Genomic DNA, 10,945 nt, shown 5'->3' with positions numbered 1-10,945 from the left:
TGTGTGTGTGTGTGTGTGTGTGTGCAGGCCCTCAAGAAGGCCAGCCCCTGGGTTACCCTGGAGCTGGAGTTAACAGCTGTCTGACACGGGTGCTAGGAGCCAAATGCGGGTCTTCCGAAATTGCAGAAACTACTCTTAACCACCCATCCGGCCACTAACTCCGTTCCTGACCCCCGTTTTTCTCTTTCTCCTTCAGTCTAGATCCCCAGTCTAGGGAGTGGTGTGGCTTGCCTTCAACTATGTTAATCCAGAAATCCCCTCACAGACATACCCAGGTAGTTGTTTCCATAGCTACCCAAAAATCTCCTCGAGATCAATCATCAGGTGTGGTGAGGTGACTCTGGGTAAAAGCCACCGCTGCCAAGCCCTGCCAGGCCGAGTTGAAATTGGCATAGATCTCTAACCCTTGTAAACAACGCTTGGCGTTTCACCTCCATCTTACAAAGCAAAGATGGCCGGAGTCAGTGAGCCAGGTCCGCTCTGCATAAACCGCCAAGGTCTGTTCTACTCTCCGGGAACAAGTGCCAGCCCCAGTTTCACAGCTGGCTGTGTCGTGTAGAAAATTGCAGAACCTGGGGTTCAGTTTCTAAGTACTTCTATCCCTAGAGGAACCCTCAAGTAAAGCCCAAGGGAACCGCTCCACTGGCAGAGCACTTGCCTAGCATGAACACGCCCTGGGTTCAATCTCCAGCACAGAAAACACACCAAAACCCCACAAAACGACAAGACTACCTTAGGGGGCAGTCTCTATTAAAACGAAACAACATTTTACTCACGTCAATGTAACCGCGGGCTTTTCCACCTGTGGCCCAGTACCCGAAATAACGACACGGAGACTTTATTATTTAGGAGTAAATGCCTAGGCCATAAGCTTTGGCTCATCCCCCCCGACTAGCTCATAGTTTATTTTACCTGTTTATTCTCTTCTGTGTGCCACACGGCTGGTTACCTCTTTTCCGTGTCATGCATCCGTCCTCCTCAGAGTCTAGGGTGAATCTCACCTCTGACTCTATCCCAGAGTTCATCGCGCGCTCTGTCAGAACTCCCACTTCCTACTTCCTGCCTCAGCTAACAGGCCATCAGCTTTTATTGACAGGCGATGCTTCCATACGGTACACAAGAGATAGTCTCTATGTGTCATGGCGAGAGAACCATGCCTTTCAAGATATATTTGTGTGTACTTGGGGAGGGGGGAGGGGGGCTTACGTACATGTGAGAGCAGGTGGTTTCAGAGTCCCTGGAGCTGGAGTTTCTGGCAGTGCTTGGGCTCAAGTCCCCTGCAAGAATCTACAGTTCTCAACCGCACAGCCACCAGGCGTGGTGGCGCACGCCTTTAATCCCATCACTCGGGAGGCAGAGGCAGGCGGATCACTGTGAGTTCGAGGCCAGCCTGGGCTAAAAAGTTAGTCCAGGACAGCCAAAGCTACACAGAGAAACCCTATCTCGAGGGGGGGAAAAAAAACAGAAACAGAAACAAAACACTCAGCCACCTCTCTGGCTCCAACCAAACCAATTTTTATTATAAAGTGAAGGGAGACATATTCTGGCACTGGGGAAGTGACTTGTTGGCTGGCGTACTTGCCCAGTGTGCAGAAAGTCCTGTAGCCTAATCCCAACACTCCGGAGGTGGAGGCGGGAGACTCCAGGGCTCAAGCTTACTTACCCTTGGACTTAACCATGTGTTTACGCCACGCAAGGGGGAACGAGAAGATGGTGGCAGTGAGAATAGACTTCAGTCTCTGTTGCTGTTTTTTGCAAGGCCTCCCAGGAGGCAGACGGCCAATCCCTTGCCCTCCTAATCACTTAGTGTTCCTGCTTGGCAACAGAAGGGCTCATCTCTGATGTACCCGGATGCTCATATAAGGAATGCGTCCTCGCTTAGTGGGTACCATGATTTTCGTCAGGCCCGGGTAGAGCTGCTGTCAATCTGGTTCACAACAAAGCCCCAGGTGGGGTTAATGAGTTTTTTTTTTTTTCTAGGCCCCATGGAGTAGAAGGAGAAGTCAGTGGAGTGTTCACCTCTTAGGTCTTGCTGGAGCTGTTGTCTTCTCTGGATTGCCCCTGTGTTAGCAGTGGAAAGTTCTTTCCCTAGGGAAGTTGCCTGGCAACACTGCAAGCCCTCTTTCACAGTCCTGAGCCCATGCAATTCTGATTGCCCAATGCCTGGACTGAATTAAAGTGGCTGGGGAGAAAAATTATCTCTGGAGAAAGATAGTATCTTTCTGGCCTTAAATCGCTTTTGGCAAGGTGGGAGGAGACACCTCCTGAAAGTTGGCCTCTTGACCTCCTTATGTTAGTGTGGCATAAATACACTTACGCACACTCACTTGTGCACTCTCTCCCTCTCTGTCTGTCTCTCTGTCTGTCTGTCTCTGTATGTCTCTGTCTCTTACACACACACACACACACACACACACACACACACACACACGAGAGAGAGAGAGAGAGAGAGAGAGAGAGAGAGAGAGAGAGAGAGAGAAGCTCAACTACCTTAAAATAATCAACAGGACCAGGCAAAATGACTTGAGATTTAAAAAAAAAAGTGTTTGCCACAAAAGTCTTACAACCTGGGCTGGAGAGATGGCTCAGTGGTTAAGAGCACTGACTGCTCTTCCAGGGGTCCTTTAAAGATTTGTTTATTCATTATTTATTTATTATGTATACAGCGTTCTGCCTGCATGTACACCTGCAGGCCAGAAGAGGGCATCAGATCTCATTATAGATGGATTCTGAGCCACCATGTGGTTGCTGGGAGTTGAACTCAGGACATCTGGAAGAGCACCCAGTGCTCTTAACCTCTGAGCGATCTCTCCAGCCCCAAATAAATAAATCTTTTTAAAAAAAAGGGCCGGACGTGGTGGCGTGCGCCTTTAATCCCAGCACTCAGGAGGCAGAGGCAGGTGGATCGCTGTGAGTTCGAGGCTAGCTTGGTCTACAAAGTGAGTCCAAGGCTCACAGAGAAACTCTGTCTCGGAAAAAAAAAAGTCTGACAACCTAAGTGTGGTCTCAGGCCCCATACTGGAAGGAAAGAATCAACATATACATGTTCAAACACGCACATCATATACGCAAACTAAAGTAATAAAAGGAAACATTTTTTAAAAACTAGTAGTTTTCAGTACTCAGGAGGCAGAGGCAGGCAGATCACTGTGAGTTCGAGGCCAGCCTGGTCTACAAAGCGAGTCCAGGATAGCCAAGGCTACACAGAGAGACCCTGTCTCTAAAAACAAAACAAAAAACAAAAACAGCAACAAGAAAAAAAAAAGAACTAGTAGTTTGATGGTTTTTTTTTGGAAGTGACAAGAAGCCAGGAAAGAGGGCCAGGAGAGATGAGTCAGTGGTTTAGAGCACTGGCTGCTCTTCCAGAGAACTGGGATTCAATTTTCAGCACCCATGTGGCAGTTCACAACTGTTTTTCCAATGAATAGAAACATAGAGAGTCTGGGGCAGTCAAACTGAATCAAAAGAAATTTATTCTTTGGAAGAAAAGGAAAATGATCCCATATAGCAGATCAGTGATGCAAGATGGAATACCGAGGCATGCCGATCAGAAGATAAGTCCCGGCCGTCAGGTCTTGCCTCTCACCAAGGGGGTCCTAGGACAGAACTCAGGCCACCATGTTTGTTGGCAACTGCCTCCACCCACTGAGCCATCTCGATGGCCTCTTCTCACTATGCATGTGGGCAAGAGATTCGGGAGGTGTCCTACTTTTCCAAAACCTGTGATTGCCAACACCGAAGCTCTCTGAACTCAGCCATCCCTAGCTTTTCAGGTGTCTTGTAGAAATGGCTGAAAGCATCACTAGCTCCTTGTGATTCCTTCACCCTTCAGCCTCTGCCCCCTGGCTCTGTCTGAAAGTAGCATAGATTCCAGACCGACTCAAGGGAAATTCACTGTGAATGGAGTAGGGGATATAGACATATTTATATATCACACTATCAAAAGCAGAACACCTCAGTAGGGGCAACGGTGCACACCTTTAATCCCAGCACTCAGGAGCTGAGGCAGGTGCATCTCTAAGTTTGAGGCCAGCCTAGTCCATGTAACGAGTCCCAGGCCAGCCAGAGCTACATTGTGAGACTCAGTCTCAAAACAAAACAAAAACCTCACGTTTAGCTGCAAAGGCATGTAAAGGTTTTCTTCTCTTCCGGTTATGTATGCATGTAAGGGCTTGAAGCTTGCTTTCCTTCTCTGAACAAAACACTCTCACGCTGGGCAGTCAGTGGTGGGGCACGTCTTTAATCCTGGCACTCAGGAGCCAGAGGCAGGTGGATCTCTGAATTCAAAACCAGCCTGGCCTACATAATGAACTCCAGGACAGCTAGAGCTCCACAGAGAAACCCTGTCTCAAAAGCAAAACAAAACAAAAACAAACAAAACCACTGTCACAACAGATCAATCCACATGCGTGAAGGAGAATTCAACCAACTCTTATCAGCTCAGGCATTAAACATACTTGCAAAAAATAAATACATAAAACCATACCATTTTCCCCCCCACATTTTTGTTTGAGGACATAACATTATGTTATTTGATTTTATTATTTTAAAATTAATAAGTCTATTTGAGATTTCAGTTTCGATTTCTAACGTGGCAAGTGTAAGCATAAATAGCTGTCTGAGAACCAATCAATACAGCCTAGCATTCCTCTGTATCAGGCAGGATTCCGTAAGGAAGGGAGCCGATGGAATGAGTTATGATACAGAGGTGGATTTATTAGTTTGGCTTACACGATGCAGGCTTGGTAGTCCCACACTGGCTGTCTACATGGTGAGGAGGCTGAGAACCTGTTGGGCCCTTCAGTCCAGGTTGCTGGATGCCTCAGTAGTCCCAGGCTGGTGCTGAAGGTCTGGAGGACTCCCGTGGGGCCACTGGTCGGAAGCCGGAAGAAGCTGGGTTCTGATGGGAGCAGAGACCCCCAGCAGCAGCAGCAGCAGCAGCAGCAATGGGCAGATGCTCTCAGCAGCAAGTAGTGAAGGCAGGCAGAAGCAGCCCTGCCTTTCTCTCGGATTTCCTTATTTCTGGGTGAAGGCTGAAAGGTGCTGCCCGCTGTGGGGAATCGTCTCCCCCCACCCCTCAGCCAGTTCCTCCTAGAAATACCTTCACAAATCTGCCCAAAGGCATGTCTCTCACGAAGCTTAATAGATTCCAATCCAATCAGTTTGACAACCAAAATTAATCCTCTCAACAGCATTTGCCAATTCTGGCACATAAATATTCTCACCGGGACAGGTTTTAAGCAACTAATGCGATTTCACAGCACTGGGAGGAGATGACAGCTACTCTCGCAGGAGGTCACAGCCTGGTCGTAGCCCCCCAATTAATATAATGTTTATAAAGAGGCACCGAGAAGCCAGGCGTGGTGGTGCACACCTTTAATCCCAGCACTCAGGAGGCAGAGGCATCCTGGTCTACAAGGCAAGTCCAGGACAGCCAAGCTACACAGAAAAACAAAACAAAACAAAAAAAACCAAACAAACAAAAACAGAGCCCTGGGGTTGGGAATGGCCCAGCAGTTAAGAGCACTGGCTGCTTTTGTGGGGGAGGGGGGTCGCCCAGGTTCAGTTTCCAGCATCCATATGGTGGCTCACAACTGTAACTCCAGTTCCGGGTGACCCTGCACAGTCTTCTGGCCTCCACGGGCACTTGGCTACCCCTGAGCATCAGGAGATGGTGCTACAGTAGATACTCTTTACTGTCAACTTGATTGAATTTAAACTTATCGAGGAGACTATGGAAGGTCATCGCCGAATGTGCCTGCGATGGCTCTTGTGTGATGCATTGATCCCTTACGGGATTTGTCACTAGGAAGTGGTAAAAGGAGGAAGGTGGCACCTAGGAGGAGGAAGTAGGGTGCCTGCGGTCCTGTCTCTGGGACTGTATGTTGTATGGTCTCCTTTAGTGTGCCTTTCTCTTTGCTTCCCCGTCTATCATGAAGCAGTGTTTGTTCACGGGACCACATAAGTAGCACATAGTCATAGGAAAATGCTGCCGGTGTGGAAGCTGTCAAAACCAAAATGGAGTCATTATTAAAAACAAAAACAAAAACCTAGCCAGACGGGATCCAGGTGCCTCGAATAAAGGATCCCAAGGTCACGCCTGGGACTGTCTTTGTGGTGGTTAATAGCTGGTTCTAATTGAAGCCTTACTAAACCACAAACCCACAGTCAAGGGTGCTGCTAGGAAGACCATGTGGCAAGGCCGGTGCACACATCACTGCCTGCTGAAACCTGGGAACCTTCGTTCCAAAACACCCATATGCTCTTCTTCTAGCCTTCAACGCCTGCCCCTCACCCCTAGTGCCAACTTCTCTACACGAGCCTACAATTCACTACCACATGTTCATCCCTGACCCGAACTGCAGGGTTCGACTAAAACTCGGGAGGGAGGTCACCTGTTGAGAATACAAGACACAAGAAAAGAGAGCAAGTCTGATTGATTAAACTCTCAAACTTTATTAGTCAGGCAGCAGCTTTTATAACTCAGAAGGCAGGGGAGCATATTGCTATAGCAACCCAGCTGCAGGCTTTTCTCAAAACACAGGGAATTCCAGGCAGGTCATAACGTCCTGCCACACAGGGTATCTGGCTCCCTCTCTGTCTAGTCTAACTGCTAAACCATAACAGGGTTGCTCCATCTCTATCTGTCTTTAGTTTAACTGCTGACCCACAACAGGGTCAGCTAGTTTCTGGTGAAAGGCAAGCTCTGGGAAAAACAGAGACTTAAAGATGCAGGCCCTGACAAGATGGCTGAACATTGGCCATATGGCCTATTGTCCCCAACACAGCCCAAGTTGGAAGTTCTTATTACTGAATAATTTCTTAACTTTTCAAGAGTCTTGTTGTAGTATCAAAAGTACACCTTGGGCTAGAGAGATGGATCAGCAGTTAAGAATGCTTACTGGTCATACAGAGGACCCGGGTTCAAGTCCCGGAACCTACATCAGGCAGCTCACGACCACCTGTAACTGTAGTCCCAGGAGACCTGATGCCCATTTCTGGCATCCGCAGACATTTGCACCCACATGGTACACATAATCTTATTGTAAGACTGAGACCTCCAGAGAGATCTCTAGTCTATACCCGGAGTCCCCAGAGAGAAACGGAGTCCGATGTCGATGCAATACACACAGGAATTTTATTGAGTCAATGCGCATCGAAGTCTGATAAGCTCTTTCAAGCTGCCGACCCCTGAAAGCAGGCGCAAGTGCTTTTTATATCTTTTTTGGAAAAGCAGAATTTAGCAGGCTAGCTAGGAGGGATAAGTACATTCCAGGGGTAGGGGTAGTGGAATATTTTTAGATACAGCTGGACCCTCAGCATAGGTTGGCTGGCCTTGAGTCAAGCTGGACCCTACAAGCGGCCAAACAGCTACAGAACACACATAGTGATTTGATATTGAGACCTTGGTTCAATATCAATATTGCTTCCTGGCCCCTCCATTTCCCTCATTTTCTATTGTAACTATTTCAATCCTGAAATAGAAGTTATGGCTCATTATAAAGGCATATGTGTGTGTAAGCATATAGTGTGTGTGTGTGTGTGTGTGTGTGTGTGTGTGTGTGTGTGTGTGTGTGTGCATGAATAAATGACCCATCTCCACATCAGAAAGATGGCCCAGAGAGTTAAGAGCTTTCCATGCAAGTCTGATAAGGAAAGTTTTCTCTCTGGAAACCTCTTAAAGGTGGAAGCGGAAATGGATTCCACAAACCCGTCCTCTGATCTCCACAGACAAACATCATAAACATGGGCACACGTGCGCACACTTTACATTTTTTTTAAACTGGCACCTCCTTGTTTCTTTATTCCCCTGTGTGTGATACTGGGGACTGACAAGCAGCCTTGCAAACATTAAGCGCACGCTCTGTCAGATATGAGCACATTGGAGCTAACTGTATGGAGAAGAACAAGACAGGACACTCGTATCTTTGGGGCGAGAAACGGGTTTTGAGTGAGAGAGGCTGTGGGGAACACTGCTGAGTGCTGGCAATTTTTCCCCTTGACCTACCTGGTGATTTTATGAGGGTTTTTTTTAAACTATAGCTTGCTAATCAATACACTTATTTATGGATTTTTTTTTATTATTTTAGTGTGTCTGTGTGTATGTCTGTGTCTTTGTGTCTGTGTCTCTGTCTGTGTCTCTGTGTCTGTCTGTGTGTCTGTGTGTGTGTGTGTGTGTGTGTGTGTGTGTGTGTGTGTCTATATTTCTCTGTGTGGTTTTGTGCACATGGATATATTGCTTATAGAGGCCATAAAAGGACATCAGATTCCCTGAAGCTGGAGATATGGATAGTTGTGAACCACTCAACATGGGTCTTGGAAACAGAACCTGAGTCCTCTGCAAGAGTGGTTAAGTGCTCAATGTCTGAGCCATCTCTCCTGCCCTGATATATTCATTTAAACAAATTTTAAAAGATTTTTTTAAATTTTTACTTATGTTTGTGAATGTTTTGCCTACACGTGTGCATGTGTACCATGGAAGTCAGAAGAGGACGTTGGATGCACAGAACTGAATTTACAGATATCGAGAGCAGCCATGTAGGTACTTGAAACTGAACTTGGGTCCAGCTCTTCTCAGGACATTCATTTTTAGTGAATCTAAAACTACATTCCAGGGTGGGGGGGGGGGGGTGGAGAGATGGCTCAGAGGTTAAGAACATTCTCTGTTCTTCAAAAGGTCCTGAGTTCAATTCTCAGCACCCACATTGTGTCTCACAACCATCTGTAGTGAGATATGGCGCCCTCTTCTGGCATGTAGGCACACAGGCAGGCAGAACACTGTATAAATAATATGTAAGAAATCTTTTTTTTTTTTAAACCAACTACATTCCAGGTTTGTGTTGTAGTCTATAATAAAAGATTTTACTGGTAGAATTATGTATCTCTAAGCTTTGATTGGAAAGATATCCTATTTTTCTAATTACAACTGCGCCCTCACAGTGGCTACTTCAGATAAGTTTCCTTGGGGCTGGATAGACTAGCTCAGTGGTTAAGATCACTTGTTCCGGGGCTGGAGAGTTGGCTCAGTGGTTAAGAGCACCGTCTGCTCTTCCAGAGGACCTGGGTTCGATTCCTAGCACCCACATGGCAGCTCACAACTGTCTGTAACTCCAAGATCTGACACGCTCACACCAATACACATAAATTTAAAATTAAATAAAAATATATTTTAAAAAATCACTTGTTCCTCTTCTAGAGGACCCAGGTTCAATTCCTAGCACATTCACGGTGGCTCATAAATCTCTGTAACTCCAGTTCCAGGAGATCTGATGTTCTCTTCTGCCCTCCAAGGGCAAGAGGCATGAATGTGATACATAGGCATACATGTAAGCAAATCACCCATACATAAAATAAAATAATATTTAATTTAAAATTTTCCTCTATTTATTAGTGTGTCTTTGCAGCTAACCCTTTTCCTTTTATCTTTCTCACCTTGTACTTTGCTTCAGTCCTCTCCTATTCACCCTCTTCCTTCCTTCCTTTGCTAAGGTTTAAAGTAAGGGCCTTTTCACATACTATGCAAGTGCTCTGCCACTGAGTTACATAACATGGCCCTAGACCAGGCTTTCACAAGAGCTGCAGAATATTGCATCATAGAGGCATACTCTGTTGGGGACAATAGGCCATATGGCCAATGTTCAGCCATCTTGTCCAAGTCTGCACCTTTAAGTCTCTGTCTTTCCCAGAGCTTGCCTTTCACCAGAAACTAGCTGACCCTGTTGTGAGTCAGCAGTTAGACTAAAGACAGACAGAGATGGAGCAGCCCTGTTGTGAGTCAGCAGTTAGACTAAAGACAGATAGGGATGGAGCGACCCTGTTGTGAGTCAGCAGTTAGACTAAAGACAGATAGGGATGGAGCGACCCTGTTGTGAGTCAGCAGTTAGACTAAAGACAAACGGAGATGGAGCGACCCTGTTGTGAGTCAGCAGTTAGACTAAAGCTAGATGAAGACAAAGCAAGATGCCCTGTGTGGCAGGATATTATGACCCTGCCTGAATTTCCCCTATGTTTTGAGAAAGACCTGTACTTTGGTTGCTATAGCAATATGCTCCCCTGCCTTCTGACTTATAAAAGCTGCTGCCTGACTAATAAAGTTTGAGAGTTTGATCAATCAGACTTGCTCTCCTTCTTTGTGTCTTGCATTTTCAACAGGTGAACTCCATCCCAAGTTTTAGTCAAACCCCGCAGGCCGGGGCAATACTCCACTATCCTGAACCAGCCCTCAGTAGACGGATATCTTGGTGGCTCCTCATCCTTTGACCTAGAGAATAATCAAGAAATTGGGTTCTGTCCCACTGAGCTGAGCCGAGGTCTCTTCACTAAGGCATTGCAACCTCACAGTTCAGAGGTTTATTTCACTATTATCATGGCGGGAAGCACGGCGGCAGGAATGCAGGCATGGTGCTGGAGAGGTAGCTGAGAGGTCTGCATCTGGATCAGCAGGCATGGGGAACAGACAACGAGCCACTAAGCCCAGAGTGAGCATCTGAGACCTCAAAACCCACCCCCAGCGACACACTTCCTCCAACAAGGCCACGTCTCCTAGCAGGGGCACTCTCTATGGGCCCATGGGGACGTTTTTATTCAAGGCATCACAGATACAGGATGTGAGGTGCTTATGGGATGGATGAATGAAGGCTGAATGAATGGACCACGCTGTGTTAGCTGCAAACACAATGCAGGACTCTTCACGGAAGGGCCCCTTGGGCGGAGTTACAGGAAAGCAGTGGGTGGGAGCAGGTGCCATAAGCTGGAGCTAGGACAGATGGATTTTTTTCAGGTGTCCCACCAGGTAGCTGTGTAATTTTAGGCAGCTGAACTTCGCTGTGTGCTTCAGTCTCCTCCAGCACAAAGCAGATGTCATTAAGGCACCAGCCCCCAAGGGGTGCTATGAGCGGAAGTCTGTTAGTATCTTAGCATGGGCTCACATATCAGCACGAAGTAG

Source organism: Acomys minous (assembly GCF_964271855.1).
Source record: "Acomys minous genome assembly, chromosome: 6".
NCBI classification, from domain to species: domain Eukaryota; kingdom Metazoa; phylum Chordata; class Mammalia; order Rodentia; family Muridae; genus Acomys; species Acomys minous.
Note: the sequence above shows the minus strand (reverse complement) of the source record.